The following is a 17932-nucleotide window of genomic DNA, read 5'->3' on the forward strand; positions in this document are numbered from 1 at the left end:
TAAAATCACTGAGACCAAACAAGTTCAGGTATCTTTTATCTAAGCCCTTTTTCTCCCTTACCATCAGTTAACATTTTTCTTATGGGGCTTTTCTTCTTTTTATAGATTCATTTGTCTTAGTTATAAATTAACCCCACAAGTAACTCTCGCAGCCACCCTAACTCTGCTATTTCCTGCGTACCAGTTTTTTTTTAATTTCACAATTTATGGTATAAAGGGCCATTTAAACTGCCAGTTGGCAAGTGGTGTCCAGAGTCATCTCTAGATTAAAAAAACAAAACAAAATAAAAGTTTCCTAAGGACAAACATCTCCAATGTCCCCAAACCGGACATTGGACACCCAGGCAAAGTGGAATGTGACTACAGAGGACTTCTGCTATTCTTTTTTTAAAAGTTTTTAAAATTGTGGTAAAATGCACATAACATAAAATTTACCATTTAACCATGTATTTAATTATTTAAAGCCATTTAAAGGGTGCAGAGCTCAGTGGCAGTACGTGCATTGACAAAGTTACCTATAAGCAATCTGCAGAACGTCATTATTTTGCAAAACTGAAACTCGGTACCCATTAAACAGTGACTCCTCATTCCCTGCCCCCAGCCTCCGGGAGCCACCACTCTACTGTCTGTCTCTATGAATTTCACTGCTTTAGGTACATCTTTTGTTATTCCTCCTTTCACCTAAAAACTGTGAACTAACAGTAGTTCACAGTACTAACAGAAGTTTACTAAATTGGTTGAACATACAAGAAAGTTGGCAGTAAACAATTTTTTTTTTCAGGGTCAAATTCCAAATACTCAGCATTTGACTTTCCATGCCCAAACCTTACGGCTCAGATCACTCAGTTTGAGATGCTAAAGTACATACCTGTCCCTGTGTTGTAAGAGTTTGGTCTTTCTCTTTTAAATGGCTTTTGGCTTTTCTAAAGTTAAATCAACTTTTAAGCAAACTTAATGTTGTCCCTGACCTCTTTAAGCATCCAAGTTCCCTTAGACTACCTGTATTCACTGCGTTCCCAGACATTCTGTCTAAAGAAAATAGTTGCTTTCTCTCATCTCACCATTCAAATATAAGACTACTAATTCTAAGTTCTTGGTCAAATCTCATCTTGGATAAAGAAGATTCCTGGGTCAAAAGATTATTAATCAAAATACTTTCCAAGTTTTTTGCATATTTGCATCTCACCCTGTCACCAACTAAAAACTTTGGTAAGAGGTGGCTCCTAAGGAGCAAAAGCTTTTTGGAGTTTTGTTTGGTTTTGTTTTTCCTTTTTCTTTTTTGCAGTGCTGGGGATGTACCCCAGGACCTCTGCACATGCTTGGAAAGCTCTGGGGATCTTTTCTCATTCACAGGTCTTATAGGGAACTGAAAGTAACTGGCTGAAGCATTAAATGGACAAAGTAGAGACCAAACTTGCACAGATGGAGCTGGAGGTAGGTATGAAGAGAATTAAAGGGGCAGAGGAGTGTAGATCAGTGGGGCAGTGTGTGCTTAGCACACAGGAGACCCTGAGTTAAATCCCCAGCACCAAATGAAAACACCAAAAACAAATGATCAAACAAAACACCTAGGAGAATTTTAAAACACAGCTCCAGAAACAGCTCTGATGCAAGGAATGCACCTGGTTAACTCTGAAACTCCAAATGCACAGAAATTCAACTCCATAAATGAGTGGAAACCTAATAAGAATGATTATTTACTGACTCCAATGTGGCTTTTTAAAAACGTTATTTTGGGGTTGGGCGTGTCGCTTACTGGGAGAGAGCCTGCCTAGTGTTTACATCCCTAGCACAGCAAATAATGTAATGAAAAAACTTATTGCTTTGAAATGACTTAAGGCTTCCAGAAGTTACAAGGATAGAGAGATCCCATGGAACCTTCAGCTTGCTTCCCCCAAAGGTAAAACCCAAAGCACAGTTAGCAAAACTGACACACATATAAGGGCACAAAAGTATCAACTACTTTTTTTGGATACCACCAGCTTTCCCACTCATGTTCCTTTCCAGTTCCAAGGCCCAATCCAGCCACACCTCCAGATCCTCCTTCAAGTCTGTGCCAGTTTTTCAGTCTTCAGTTCTCTTTTATGTCTGATGCTGCTAAAGAGCGCAGGTCAGGTGTTCTGCAAAGTGCCTCTACTTAGGTTTGTCTCAGGCTTCTCGCGAGCCCACTGAGGTTGTAGATTTGGGGGAAGAAGAGCAAAGGCAGTGATATTCCCTTTTCAGGACCGCCAGTCAGGGGTATGTGAGCTCAACAGGTCTTAACACTGTTGGCATTGACGCTGGTTACCCTGGTGTCTGCCAGGATTCTCCACTGGGAAGTTAGTGCTTTTCCTCTTGTAATTAATACACATTTGGGGAGGGAATATTTTGAGGTTATGCTAATATCCTCTTTCTACTTAAACACTTTCACCCTCCCACTAATTTTAGTATTCATTGGTGTAGCCTTCTGCAGCAACTGCTGCTATGGTTCTCTGATAATTTTCTATTTTCCTACCTTTTTTTTTTTTTTTTTTTTTGGTAAGGGGAATTGAACCCAGGAGTGCTTTACCACTGAGTTACATCTGCAGTCCGTTTTATTTTTTATTTTGAGAAAGGGTCTCATTAAGTTGCTTAGGGCCTAAGTTGCTGAGGCTGTTCTCCAACTTTCGATCCTCCTGCCTCAGCCTCCTCAGTCACTGGTATTACAGGTGTGCCATAGTGCCGGCTCTTCTGACATTTATTAAGTGAAATTCCTGTGTAAGAGTTTTCCTTACTCTGACTATATTTATTTATTTAGTCGTTTATTTGTGTTAGCCTGAACTCATGTATATATATATATATATTTTTTTTACTTGGGGATTTATAATCCAATCCTATAGTTATATCATTGCATTAATTGTTCCAGCTTCAGCCACTGTGGACTCTTCCTGCTCCCGCCTAACCCCTCCTTGAGCACATCCTCACCCTCTGGCACCACGAGACCCTCCAGGCTCATGCTGTACTGTCCTTGCCCTAGCCTTGGAACCAGCCACTTCTCCAAAGGCTTCTGGGTTCTTGTAGGGGAAAATGATTCTGAAAACCACAATCTGGCTTGTACTGGGGAGGCACTACTTCTAGGTCCTCTCAAGAGACAAAGCTAATTGTACTAACCCAAATATACATACACCCCCACATATAACTCTATCTATCTATCTATCTATCTATCTATCTGGTAATTCTTTTACAAAGTTGTAGATTTAATTTGCCTGTGGATTTCAGGAAAAATAAACCACCCTGTGACCTTCCTTACTGACTGCCATCAAGAGTCTTAAACCTACATAAAACCTTAAAGTGACTTATATCTCCCTGCTTTCCCCTGATATACTTGGGGACAAAGAACTGGCTTAGAACCCTAAGAGAACAGGCTCAAGAGGTATACATTCTCAGAGGAGGACTCTCCAAGAACCTTCCCTGGAGCCCCTGAAGTCATACCCCAATCTAAGTCAGTCCCAGGGAGAAAGCAGTTTCAATGTAGGGTACTAGCTATAACTCAGCAATCTCTTTTCTAGAAAGAAATGCATCTTCTTTGCATATTTTCTTTGTGATCAGAGACAACGGTTGCATGGTCTACAGGGAACCAGTCAAGATACCTTGATTTTTACCTTAATATAAGTATCATATAAACTTAATGTACTTAAAATTACGACTTGGGTAGAAAAGTAAGAGGAATGTAAAAGAGTTATTAGAGATTTATTTTTAAGGATTGGTATTATTTCTCAATTTCCAGGTCATTTTCCTACCTTAGATTTGTCTTAAGACAAATCTGTTACTGTGAACTCCAAATGACTGGTATATTATACAGCAGAAAGCATTGTGATAGTCAAAAATAAAAGTTCTCTAAGAAATCTGACAGTAAAATACCACAAAGAATTGGCATGTCCTTTAAAAAGAATACTTTCAAATGCAAATTTAGTATGAAAAATTCTGATTTTACCTACCGTTAAAGGGCAATCCTGTTTGAGAAAATAGCCTTCTTGTTGTGTATCTGTGGTTCAGAGTTGGTTTCTTTCAAATCTGGACAATTAAAAAGAAATAAGGAATTTCAATATGCACACATATTCAAAATTCTTAGATACCTAGGCTGCCAAAATGTACATACACAAATAAATTGATTTTCTCTGCTGGATTTCATTTTGAACGTTTGATCTCCCTGAGCTTTGTATTCCCTAGAAGTAACAACAAACCACCAAATGACTCATCATAAATCATGCAGGGCTGGAAGATCTTCTTAAAATGATTTCACAAAAGAGACACGTTTTAGATTCACTTGTCTTACTTTCCTAGTTCAGTCACTAACATGAGGCAAAACTCGTTTTTTAATCTCATCCATCTTATATGTCAAATTAATAAGATATTATTGTGCAGACTTATGGAAAAATAGGTCTTAAATGGTTTGATAACCTCAAAAGAGGGCTGGGGATGTGGCTCAGCGGTAGAGCACTTGCCTAGCATGGGTGAGGGCCTGGGTTTTGTCACCAGCAACACAAGAAAAAAAAAAAAAAAAACCCTCAAAAGATGTTGAAAAAATGTTATACAATGCAAAGTTGATACTTATTGAAATTCAACTTCAGCCTAGATGGGGCATGGTTGGTGAGCCTCACATATAAAGTATGGACGTGAACCACACCATTTAGGCAGGGTAGGTACAGCACCCCAGGCACAGCAGATTTTTCAGAGGAAGATCCAGAGAGCAGATTTTCTAAATGAAGGACTCATATCCTTGCTCTCTTACAAATGGCTCAAGGATCCTAGAATAGTATATTCCACAAAGACAAAACAGCATTTAGTGCCAAAAGCCTCATCAGGAGGCTAAAGTGTCCCAGCATCCAGACCCAACATCTGTACAATCTAACCTCCACAAAACTTCTAAATATTGTTCCTTCTTACTTTGGCACCTTTCAATTTGGAATGTATCAGAACTATTCTGCTACCTAATGCATGGTATAAAAGCAGAAGATTGGGAAGACAAGCAGTTTCTAAACTAATAGGATTAGTTTATTTCTAAAGTGAAAGAACATAAATGACAATATATTTGGCTTTGTTTTCTCTAGTATTGTTTAGTGCTTCTGTTGGGAACTGAAAACCTCTTTATGAAAACTGAATATCAACAATAAAGCAACTATTCTGTTTTCAGGGTGGGACATGGTCATCTACAGGTACAGCTAATTTCTCAGTGTTTTCTGCCTGTATATTCTGTATTCTCTGGATATGACTGCTGATCCGTATCATAGCAATTTACAAGAACACTATTTGATTTGCTATTCAATGAAACAAGCATCCATATCAAATATTCATTACATAATAACATGTATAACACATGAAATTGGCTTTATCTGTAAGAGATTACTGATCACCACTTTGACATTTATGCTTAAGGCAACTACGAAAAGGGTCCACATGTGTGAAAATAAACAATTTAATTAATATTAATTATTAATATTAACATGTTAATTAAAAATAATATTAATAAAGAAAAATATCTAAAACATTAAATAACACCGATTTCAGGTTAAGATTATGTCATACTAGCTTTCCCTAATACTTGTTCCTTGGAAATACATACAAATTTATTAAGAAGTAGGAATAAAGTAAAAATTTGGTGGAAATTGCTGCCTATTCCTAGCTTGCAGCCTCAAGAGTTGGATCCAGCAGAAAACTGGGTTGGCTCCTAGGACTTTCAGAGGCAGGCAGAATTCTTCAAACTTTCCCCACGCCCTTCCCCACTACTGAGAGCAGAACTCTCCTTTCTGTATCCATTCAGAATTGCACTGTATCTTGGAAGGTATAATCTGTAGAGACAAAATATAGCAGGGCAGAGACAAGATCCATTCTGGGGTGATAAATATACCAAGGATTATAGTTTCTGCACATGCTCTGTCTGGTCAGTTAAATACAGATTGGTTTATACTCAATAGGTGATAAATCCCCTTTACCCATCCCTGTAATCTAGAGATATGGCTGTGAAGATAAAAGGGAATCACCTCACCCTTAAATAAAATTCACACTAGAGAGGGGCTGTTCATATCTATTCATCCAACTATTTTATATCTAAGAATTTTTTTTGGCAGAATATTCACTCAAACCAATCTGTCTGAAATGGAATAAATGATGAGAATTGAAGAAACAGAAAAATAATTAATGATAAAAACAACTGAAAACTTATCAAAGCATTATTTCTGGAAAAAGCTCTGGGCATAGATAATTTCATAGGTAAATTTTTTTCAGAGTTTCAAGGAAGAAAGATATAAAAGTGTTTCTGACTTCCAAAAAAATTACAATGACCAAATTAATTTTCCCAAAATAACATAATGATCTGAAAATCTTATAAAAAGAAAAAATATCAATTCCATTTATTAATATTGATTCAAAATTATAAGTAAAATGCTAATTGAAGAATTCAGCAGGGCTGGGGAGATAGCTCAGTGGTAGCACACTTGCCTAGCAAGTATGAAGCCCTGGGTTCTATCCCTGGCACTTAAAAAAACCCCAAAATAAAAAACGAAACAAAACACTTCAACAGTATACTAAAAGAATAAACTACCATAATCAAGTTGGCTTTATCTCAGAAATGTAAAGGAAATCTAACATTAGAAATCTTTAAAAATATGTCTCAAGTCAGGCATGGTGGTGCACAGCTGTAATCCTTGTGACCCAGGACGCTGAGGTAGGAGGATCACAAGTTTGAGGCCAGTCTCAACAGTTTAAGAGAGACCTGGTCTGAAAATAAAAAATCAAAAAGGGCTAGGAATGCAGTTCAGTGGTAGAGCTGGGTTCAATCCCCAGTACTGAAAAACAAACAAAAACAAAACCCCAAAAAAGTCATAGTACTAGGTCAAATTTCAAAAGGAACCATATGATTACCTAAAAAAATGCAAAAAAAAGGTACTCAATAAAATTAAACATTCATTCTTGACAATATTTCCTTTAAAAGGAAATATTAAAACATTTAAAAATATTAAAACTTCTTAAACTTAACAACCAGTGTCATATTAATCATGAAATACTATAGCAGCATTAGCCAAGGTATATTCTACAGATAACTAGTTTCTCTTTTAATAGAAAAGGTTCCACCAGAAAATAAATTTGCATACGGTGTTCATTTCTGGATATTAATAAAGCATATCGGCATTGTGTATACTCTGTAAGTTCTGCAATTAAATATGAAACACCATCAACAACAATTTGCTTAACTTTATTGGTTTCAAACACTTGTCTCAGCAAGGTCCATTATTTCACTCCTCTACCCACTTTTCCATGGCTGTTGTCTTTGCACTGAAATTCAGGTACAATTGACAAGTTGTCTTCTTGCTAAATTCATTAGACTCCTTGATTTTCACTCTATTTTTCTAATGGTGTGCTGATAAGTGTTTAACTGACCCTCCGGGCATGGAAAAAGATGCTCTGATTTGTAGATTTGCCAATTTCTATGGTGTAAACACTTCTATTGTGACTAGGAGCTACCAACATGATGTCACTGAGCACAGGTGGGAAGAGACGGTGTAGTAACACACAAGGCAAATGCACTGTCCACCACACAGGTACAATTTCCCCAGCTAATCCTAACAATGTAAAATAATTACAAACTGATGTGGTTTGTATATTTACCCTTATTTTTTAATACAACCTGTTTAGTCATAAATATACACAATTTAATTCCCAATAATGGATCTGCATAAACACTTGGATCCTTAAAATCCTGAAAATTCAACAAATGACTTCCTTGAGCTGGTCTGAGCTAGATCCAGCATACCATTATCTCTGTTTCTGCATCATTGAATATTTTGTCCATTCTTGTTGGCCATGGTGGCTGACGCCTGCAATCCCAAGTATTTGGGAGGCTGAGAGAAGAGGTTCACAAGTTTGAGAACAATCTGGAAAACCCAAAATAAAATGTATAAAAACAGAGGGCTGTGGGTATAGCTCAGTGATAGAGTACTTGTCTAGTATGCTGAAGGACCTGGGTTCAAACCCTAGCATAGAAAAAATTTTTTCTACACTACAAAAGAAAACTTCTCCTCCCTTAGATCAGATTTCTTCTAATTCTCACCCCATCTTATGACTGCTTTTTAGTCCCTCTTCTTTGTGGTACTTCTGAGATTTTCTATTGTATGTGCTCTGAAAGTTCCTTCTTCTCTTCTGTCTATTCTTGCCCTCAGCACACTGACCTTACACACACTTACTTGATCCCTTTGATTTTTTTCACACACCATTTTCTCCAAAATGTCTTCTTTGCTGAAAGTCTTCCCATCTAAACACTCTCTCCATTCCCAGATCAGTGAATTCAAAATCTCTCCCTTCTCCTCTCCTTACGAGCACTTTATTATGAAGATCAATTCAAATCTTCTCCAGTACTTCATGGCCAGTCTCTTTCCATTCATTCTTTAGTCCTTTCTCACAAAATCTAGGAAAAGACCTTGTAAGATCAACTTTTTTTAAAGGTAAGGGAAGGGACTATAGTACTGTCAAAGTAAAATTCTCTTCAGTGTATTGGGGGAAGATGGAGGGATGCAAACATTTCCAAATGACTAACTTTTATCCCAAACTAAACATAGCCAGAGTTCCATGTACAGAGGTTCTGCATCCTCAGCTTCAATCAACCATGGATTGAAAATGTTTTTAAAAATTCCATCTGTACTGAACATGTATGCCTATAGACTATTTTTCTTGTCATCATTCCTGAAATGATATAGTATAACAACTATTTACACAGCATTTACATTACATAAGGTATTTTACATCATCAAGAGATGATTAAAAGTATACAGGAAGCCAGGCATGAGGCATGCGCCTATAATCTCAGTCATTCAGGAAGCTGAGAAAAGAGAATCGTCAGTTTGAGGACAATCTTAGAAACTTTGTGCGACCCTGTCTTACAATAAAAAATAAAAAGAACTGAGGATATAGGTCAGTGGTAGAGCACCCCTGGGTTCAACCCCTAGTACCAACCAAACAAGCAAACAAAAATATCCAGGCACATGGGAAAGATGTGGGTAGGTTACATGCAAGTTCTAAGATATTTTATATAAGGGACTTGAGCATCTGGGGATTTGGGTATCCTAGTTGTGTGGTCCTGGGACCAACCTCTGTGGATTCCAAGGTACAACTATACCCAGGTCTGACACTGCCCTGTCCCCCCTATGCCACAGCTGAGTGATCCCATCAGAGAACAGAACACAACATGGGCCAATCACATCATTCCCCAGATTTTTACAACAGTCATACAAAATTTACTATTCAACTGACGTCAGATAACAAAATGACTTTACTTGCATTAAGAGGAATTTGAGGGGGAGGGCAGGATTTCCTAATAATAGTTGAGTTTAAGTGATGGTGGAGTAGTTGACTATAAATTAACAATTTCATGATCTAATTTACCTTGTTCCAGGCAACAAGAACAGGGACTGTTCTTTCAAGTGACTTACTACTTAGAAGACACAAGCCTGATCTGCAGTGAACCAGAACAACTCAAAGTTTAAATCTAATCCAAGTTACACTGAATATGGTTACGTATGTGTAGATCTAATTGTTCCTGTGGAATGGTTGTGGGGGGTGTGGGTGCAGACATCTCATGCTCTGGAAAGTCAAATGCTGGAAAATTAGGCTCTTGTGCAAGACAGGGTGGGATGGGTTCAGACTGTTTGGGTTCAAGACAGTTCAGTCCTTGTTTTATCACCTGGAAGGTTATTCTGCCTCTCTGTACCTATTTCTTCATCTCATCTTAACAGCATACACTTTATATGGTTGTTGGAAGAGTAAAATGAGATAATGTATGTTATGTTCTTAAAACCCAATACAGAACTAAGTGCTCAATCACTATTAAATATTATCATCAATAGCAAGTGATGCCTTTGGTATTTTGAGTTAATTAAGAAACAGACTTTTTAGAAAAGATGATTAAAAGATACTTTGGTTAAGAATTTTATCTGTGGAATAGACTAAAGGGTACAATGAATGGAAAGAAAGCATTCTCCGAACATGAAATCATATGGTTCCATTTATAAACCAATTGTAAACAAAGTTATCCTAATAATTCCAAAAAGTCATGGGTGCTATTGAGGATTAGGAAGTAGAACGAGACTGTAGAAGTAAAATATTAAAGTGACAATTATTTGCAGAGCATCTGCTATTTGTTAGCAGTGTTGTAGACGAGGGGGGATACAGGATGAACAAAACAGACAAATATTCCAGCTCTTGTGCAACTGCACATATGAAGATGCAATAAAAAATTATATGCTGAAGGATCATCTGCTGTAGGCGCCATTTGGAAAAAAAATGGGGTAGAAACAAAGGTTGTTAAAGACAATCAGGAGTTACCTCAACAAACTACTGTGCTTTTACAAGGTTTTTCAAGCAAGGCCTCTTGACCCAATTCTGCCAATTTAAGGATTAGTAATTTAATACTTTATAAAAAAATCAATGAAAACCCATTTATAAGAGATACTCAATTTTACTTTTGTCTCATAAACATTTTGTTCATGTTAAATTCAGAGTAAAAAGGATTCAGATAAATCCTTGTATTTATCATTTGATTAGCAGATTTTTGTTAAAAAAATGTCATTTCCATGTATAGTTAAAGATTTAACCAAAAAGAGGCACTGAGAATCAGGAAAAGGAGAAGGGAGAAGAGCCATGGGGTGGGGAGTGGGGGAACAGAGAGAGAAAAAGGAGGGGAAAAAGACAGAATGCAGGAAGCACTGGGAATGGAAAAAAGTGGGAGGGAAGAGGAAAGAAGAACCAGACCTTGTGCAAGAACAGAGAGGAAAGTGGAAGGAGAGGAAACAGGAAAGAGAGGAGAGGTTCGGAAACTCAGAATCATCAGGGGGAATGACTTTTGCATGTTGAAGCTCAGCCATTCGCTTTGGATATAAGCATCAGAATTAGTCATTACTGACATTACAAATATTGTGCAGAAATTAAGAAGGCATAAACTCTATGTGGCCAAAAAAGTTTTCGCACTGCTCACCACACAAAAATGCCATGTTAAAGAAACTCTCTTTGCTTTCTTTAAACTCATATTTTCCCTACCTTTGTTCCTATGCTCGCACTATTGTTCCACTTGAAGTGACCTGTCCATCACCTTACATCACTGAAAAATATTCAATAAATATTTATTGAGTACCTATCACATATCAGGCGCTGTTCTAGGCGCATGTCAAAATTTTACCCATATTTTAAAGATCAGTATTTGTAGTTTTAATAATACACAATGAAAATGAACTATTTTAACCCCATATTCTATTAGCTTTTGAGTGAAATTAATTTTTCTTCTACAACTAACATTTTTCTTCTCCTGATACCATGAGCACTAAAATAATCCTTATTAAAAAAAAAGTCCCTTATTTGAGTTAAAAATGTTCTAGAATTTTCCCCCAAATAACAGTGAGGATATCATTCCTACAAAAGTCTTAGGGCTTCACCACAATCCAACAATTATAGTGACTAAGTCAAATGAATTGAATAATAAAAGTTATTTCAACTCTCACCCATATCAAAAATGGCAACCCAAAGACATCCCCAAAAGGGTAGTCATGCCGGTCTTGTTCAATCATGATGTTACATCACAGGAGAAACAACAAAATGATTTAAAGGTCAGCAGCTTGGCTGTAATTTATGTAACTTGCTTCTGCAGAAATTTGCATTACTTGTGAAAAACATCACGTGAAAGAGGAACTTACTATAAATATTAAGGTTGGAAATAAATGAATGGCTGAGAAGGCACTGGAGAATAATAACTTCTTTAAAAAGAATTGGGGAACTGTGTGGCTGGGGGTGTAGCTCCGTGGTAGAGCACATGCTTAGCATGCAGGAGGCCCTGGGTTCCATCCCCAGCACTTACAAGAACAAAAAGTGTAACAAATGTAAGATACATTTGTAAACCTAATCTGTATATACATTGACATAAATGTAATTACAAGTGTTCATGAAAATGACCAGAAACTTAGTATATATTAATGTTCTAAGCCAATTACAAAGGAAACGTATGCTACTAAGTTAATATTATAGATTAGGGAATTAGAGTACTTTATGGTAGGATGGGAACTTACAAGTCACCTACTTCATTTTTCCCACCAAGGCAAGACTTCTTAACAGATGGTCACTTAAACTGCATATGAAAATGTCTAATGACAAAGCATTTTCTTTCCCACTAGGTGGCCTGTCCACTATTGGATGGCTGTAGTGATCAGAATTCTTTCCTTATACTAAAACCCCAGTCCTTTCTAGCTATTCTTTGACAAAGAAGGACTACGTGGTGGTTGTCTGTCATGCTTACTGCTATAGTGTCCAGCACAGAGTGACCAAACCCCCCCCCACATATGTATGTGTGTGTGTGTGTGTGTGTGTGTGTATGTATGTGTGTGTATCCACCCTCAAGAACTCAGCCACTAAGTTCATTCAGTTCATCCTTTAGCACAATGGTCCTTGAAGTCTGGGGTAAAGGAAGATTTTTTTTTTTTTTTTCTGATCCACTGTGGATACCTTTATAAAATGCAAAACCATGCCCTTGAATATCATGACATTACAAACATTTTAAAATGCTTATCCTCAAATCTGTACCTAACTTGTGCCAGGTCAGTAATCAACAATGTGTGGGGCAGCATCAATCCACAGACCACACCTTGAGTGTCTCTCTACAACAGAGCTGGGCTCCCATCTTCCCTTCCTCCTCATTCCTACAGGCCCCTCTAACATGTTAGGTCCAGATTTTGCAACAGTTTTCTGACTGTTCTCCCTGCATTCAGCTGTGAAGTTAATCTGATTAAATCATCTCACTCCTCTTCTTAAGACCTGGAATCTCCTGACTTCTTATAAGATAAAACTCATACTCCTTCACCTGCATTCCAGACCTTTTATCATCAGACCGAAAATCTACATTTTCAACAATTTTTCTTACTTCTTATATCCCTGTACTAGCCACTTCAAATTGCTTGATTTTTGAAGTTTCCACAAAGCTGTGCTTATTCACTAGTCACTATTCCAGGTCCCCCCATCCTTTCCTTTCTTTTCTTCTTCTTCTTTCCCCACCCCAGCACTGGGGATTGAACCCAGTGCCACCTCACGCAAGCACACAAGCCAGGAAAGCACTCTACCACTGTGTTACATCCCTAGTCACCTGTTTTACTCTTTTAAATTTTGAGAGGCCCAGGCTGGCCTTGCAGTTGCCATCCTCCTTCCCCAGCCTCCTGAGTTCCAGGCTTTTTCCTATACTGAAAATTCTTTGCCCTTCCTCTTTGGTTAACGCAAGCTGGGAACTTTAATTTTTACTTCAGGTAAAATTCACAGAACATAAAATTAACAATCTGAAAGTGTATAATGCAGTGGTATCTCAGATATTCTTTTTTCCCCTATTTTAAAAAATTGTAATCAACACATAATAATTGTATATATTCATGTGGTAAAGTATGAAATTTCACTACATATGTGTAAGGATCAGAGCATGGTAACTGATTGGTTAGGATTTTCTTAAAGCTGTGCAGCCAGGGATAGGGTACGTAGCTCAGTGAAAGCACTTATCTAGCATGCACAAGGCCCTGGGGTTTGATCCCCAGCATTAAAAAAAAAAAAAAAAAAAAAAAAAAAAAAAAGTTGTGCAGTCATCTCCTCTATGTGGCTCCAAAACCTCTTCATCACCTCCAAAGGAAATCCTGCATCCATTAAGCAGTCACTCCCCTTCCCTTTCCCCACCCCTGGCAACCACTAATCTGTCTGCTATCTCTATGGAATGACCTACTCTGGATAATCCATACAAATATACAAATGGAATCACACTTGGATTCCCTTCTTATTTCTCTGCATTTAAACAAAAATTCTCAAGGTTACCCTGTCAATCCTTGAACTTTCAAAGTCTAGTTCAATTATTCCCAGCTTCTCCACAAGGCTTTTCCTGGCCATCCCCGCCCTCCCCTCTACATGGATCTTAATTCTTCTCTGATTTTTTGTAGCACTCATTTCCTGCCTTACTTACTTACTTCAGCCCTGAATCATACGCTGCTGTGAATTGTGGGTTAGCTAATTCAACTGAATCCTTTTGATGCAGATTACAGGCTCCTAGCTAGGGAGCTCTGGTGTCCTTCTTTGAGCACAGGACCTACCTGAACAGGTATGTAATTTGTTGGGCTAGGTACTGCAAGGAAATTAAGAAAACCAAAGTCTGGAAAACCAAGAGAAAGCCTCAGCCCTCTTTCAGTTCTTCATCCTTCCTTCAACTGCCTTCTCTCTGAAAAAGAAGTTCTACTGTGTCAAGTAGGGCACTTCTTTGCTCTTGTAGCTGAACAGGTGTGGGAGCAGGCAAGAAATGGCGGGTTGCCCAAGGGCGGAGAGGGTGGAAGCTCCCTGCATGGATCTTTAACAAACAGACTCCTACTTTCGTCCTATATCCACAGAAGAGTCAGGAAGAGTGGCTAACCAGAGATGTCATAAGTCCATGTAAAATAAGGCTCATCCATTTGCTTTGCTTTTATGTGTCGATCAGTTTGCCTGGTATTTTGATGTAAAATTGTTCATAAACACAGCTCTTCCTTATAAAGGAGATTATATGCTACATAATTGTGGTGATAGTACTTGTGATTCACATATGAAATAGCTGAGCAATTAAATTATTTTATAAAGTATAAACAAATGAATAGGTCAAAACTTGATAGGGTTTTCATCTAACATAACAAAAAGTATGAAAGGGAACCAGTTTATTTTACGCATGAATAATAAGTCTGAATAACATTTTATATTGTGCATGATTATAAAACTTTTCTTCCAGATGTAGCACTAACCAGAATTTTTGTTACAGTTGCCATTGGAAGCCTCAAAACAGGAATGTAAAACAGTGCTCTGGCCCTTAGGCCATTAAAAAACCTGTTCTTCTGACCAGGACAACTAAAGATCCAACAAGAGAAGGCTGAAGTCTATAATTAACATTTTTTTTTCCTTTTTGTATCCCATTTGCCTGCTTTAGAATAACAAAATGGTAATTTCTTCTGGCATTAATTTCATATCATTATGTACCATAAAAATGTTATATAAAATGGAAATTAACATTTTAATGAGCAATTCAGGGAATTCCCGAAGAATGTGGGGAACTGTAGTGTTGAGAAATGCACATGATACTGAAAAAAGTCCATATTTGTCCTCAAAATAAAATTGATACAATAACATAAATAATATAAAATATAAATAATATGAAAATAATATGTGCCAGGCCATGAATTAAGAAAGGTATAGAATGCATATATGTAAGAAGAATGAGAAAAATTACAATATGCATTCCTGTTCTCTAGGAATTAAAAATTTTCTTGATAAACAGAACCTATATTTAAAAATTAAAAGCTATGGTGGGAAATCAGCTTAATGTGTAATATGGAATATGGAATGCATTAGATTACATTTAAGCGTAGATTTGCCTTCTAATTGCTTTACTTAATCAAAGATTAAAACTAAGTTGCATCTTCTGAAGTCAAAAGCTGGTGGCCAAGGTAAATATTCCCCATACATATATGTCAAAGGAAATCAACCTGATATTTAAATTTTAATGTTCATAATAAAAACAAATTTGTTGTGTGTATACGTATTTGTTAGGATCAAAGATTGTTCTAGTAGGCATAGGCAAATAGGTAGTGTGAATTGTGTGAATGGCCTAAAGACACAACCATACCAACACACTATGTTCAATCAGTCATTTTCTCAACTTTAATTGAGCTGTGGTTATTTGCCAGCCCAGGGCTAGATGCTGGTTCATTTAGCCAACATGTTGGAATCTCTGATCTTAAAAGCATCAGTCTGATCATTTTTAAGGTTAGGTTTTCATAAGAGGAATATTTTGACTTCCACATAAGGTAAGAGGTCAATCAAAAATGTGGAGTTTGTGGAATTAAATTAGCAAATAGGCAAACTTGCAAAAATTTGAAAGTTTTGGTTAAATCTAAATTGAGGTGTGCTCAATATCCCATGGCACTGTATATATGATAGAATTGATTCTGTGTAACTTCACATAAATTCCTCCAAAATTTATTTTCCTTATCTTCCCCCCCAATTTGGTGTCAGAATTTCTTTCTTTTTTTTTTTATTGTAAACAAATGGGATACATGCTGTTTCTCTGTTTGTACATGGAGTAAAGGCAAAACATTTGTGTAATCATAAATTTACATAGGGTAATGTTGTTTGATTCATTCTGTTATTTTTTCCCTTCAGAATTTATTTTTAAGTGGTCAATAGGATATTTTCCGTCAATTCAAAAACAGAACTGAAATGGTTATTAGACAACTTGTGAATACAGAAACTGGAAATGGCTATAGTAATTTGATTGAAGGATGATTATTTAAAATAGGAGATGGGTCTCCCTTTACTCACATATTATATTCTAAATATGTAAAAAGTCCATCAGAGGCTTTTAAAGGTTACACAATTCTTTTTTATTTTAAGAGTCTGTTGGTAGAATAGATTCAATGTGATGATGCCTCAAAGAGCAAATCTTCACTTCAAATAGCCAACTTTATTTCCCAAGAAAAAAATAAGTGTTTTATTTTAATGGGATATTCTCAATGAACTTTGTTTTATGTTTTTGTTAAGTATAAATAACTTTTTGGAAATAAAGTTATAAACTAAATCCACTTGGATAATCATTTCAATAAGTTCACCATGAGAACACTGAAACAAAAAGAACCCTTGTGGAAAGTATATATCACCTTGTCATCTGGACTTCTCAGAACAGTAATACCACAGGGTACAGTGGGGCGTGCCTGCAATCCCAGTGACCTGGGAGGTTGAGGCAGGAGGATGGCAAGTTCAAGGCCAGCACGATCAACTTAGCTAGCTGCTGTCTTAAAATAAAATAAAAAGGGATAGAGATATACAGCTCAGTGGTAGGGCACAGTGGACTATGCCTGTAATCTACTCAGGAGGCAGGGGTAGGAGGGCAATTTAGTGAGACCCTGCCTCAAAATAAAAAGTAAAAACGGGCGGGAGTGTGGCTCAGAGCTAGAGCGGGTGTGTTTATCAGCAAGTGCAAGGCCCAGGGTTCAATCCCCCAGCACCCAAATAACAACAACAAAACAGTTTTGCTTTCAGTAGGTTTGCTCTTTGAGATATCTTCACACTGAGTCTCTCTTACCCACAAAATCTAAGATAAAAAATGAATTGTGAGAGCTGCTGTTTGCCTTGGCCTGTACGAAGAGCTAAATCATCAGAAACTAGGAGGCAGACAGAAGAGAGAAGAAATATTTAGTGTAACTGATATGCAGTTTTTTTAAAAGCTTTTAAAACTTTAAGGTAAACGTTATTCTAAGTCACAAGGTTGATACAAATTTCACAAAAGAAGTCCCCAAAGTGTAATTTGTAACGTGGGTCAAAGGCAAAAGTACTTAATTTTCTCCTTTGGGATTTTCAGAACAATGCACTGAAAAAAAAATGAAGAAAGAATTAATTCAAGGGTTATTATTGTACTCTTTGTGTATGTATATGTGTATATATAACTTTTACAATGTTCATGCAGATTTTGGGAAACCTCCATTCACTTCCTATGTTAAATCATCTGTTAATTTTCAAAATTATTATCACACATTACATCGAGGGTTCATAATAGTCATTGGTAACAGAAGTTTACCTTGACCTGCTTCTACCTCAGCTGCTATTTATGATTACAGGTTCAACATTTTGCCAGGAGCTGGAAAACCAAATAACTCCCTCATGAGGTCATTCAGTTACAGTAAAAAAAAAAAAAGAATATAATAAATACATATTTTTCTTAAGAGAAAAATTTAAAAGAGGAGGACTTTCAAGAAATTCACTGTGAGGCTGGGGTTGTGGCTCAGTGGTAGAGTGCTTGCCTAGCATGTGTGAGGCGCTGGATTCAATTCTCAGCCCACATATAAATAAATGAATAAAATAAAGGTCTATCAACATATGAAAAAATTTAAAAAAAGAAATT

General features: G+C 36.9%; 1 protein-coding gene across 7 annotated transcripts in view; it reads right to left on the minus strand.

Annotated features, from left to right (window-relative positions):
* Pparg (peroxisome proliferator activated receptor gamma) overlaps positions 1-17932 on the minus strand; it is a 139383-nt gene that overhangs the window by 110676 nt on the left and 10775 nt on the right. For all 7 annotated transcript variants that reach the window (XM_047535022.1, XM_047535018.1, XM_047535023.1 and 4 more), the window contains exon 2: positions 3957-4032. The gene's annotated coding sequence lies outside the window, so the exon portion shown is untranslated. The remainder of the gene's footprint in view (positions 1-3956; positions 4033-17932) is intronic.

The sequence above is a fragment of the Sciurus carolinensis genome, chromosome 19 (assembly GCF_902686445.1).
Source record: "Sciurus carolinensis chromosome 19, mSciCar1.2, whole genome shotgun sequence".
NCBI classification, from domain to species: domain Eukaryota; kingdom Metazoa; phylum Chordata; class Mammalia; order Rodentia; family Sciuridae; genus Sciurus; species Sciurus carolinensis.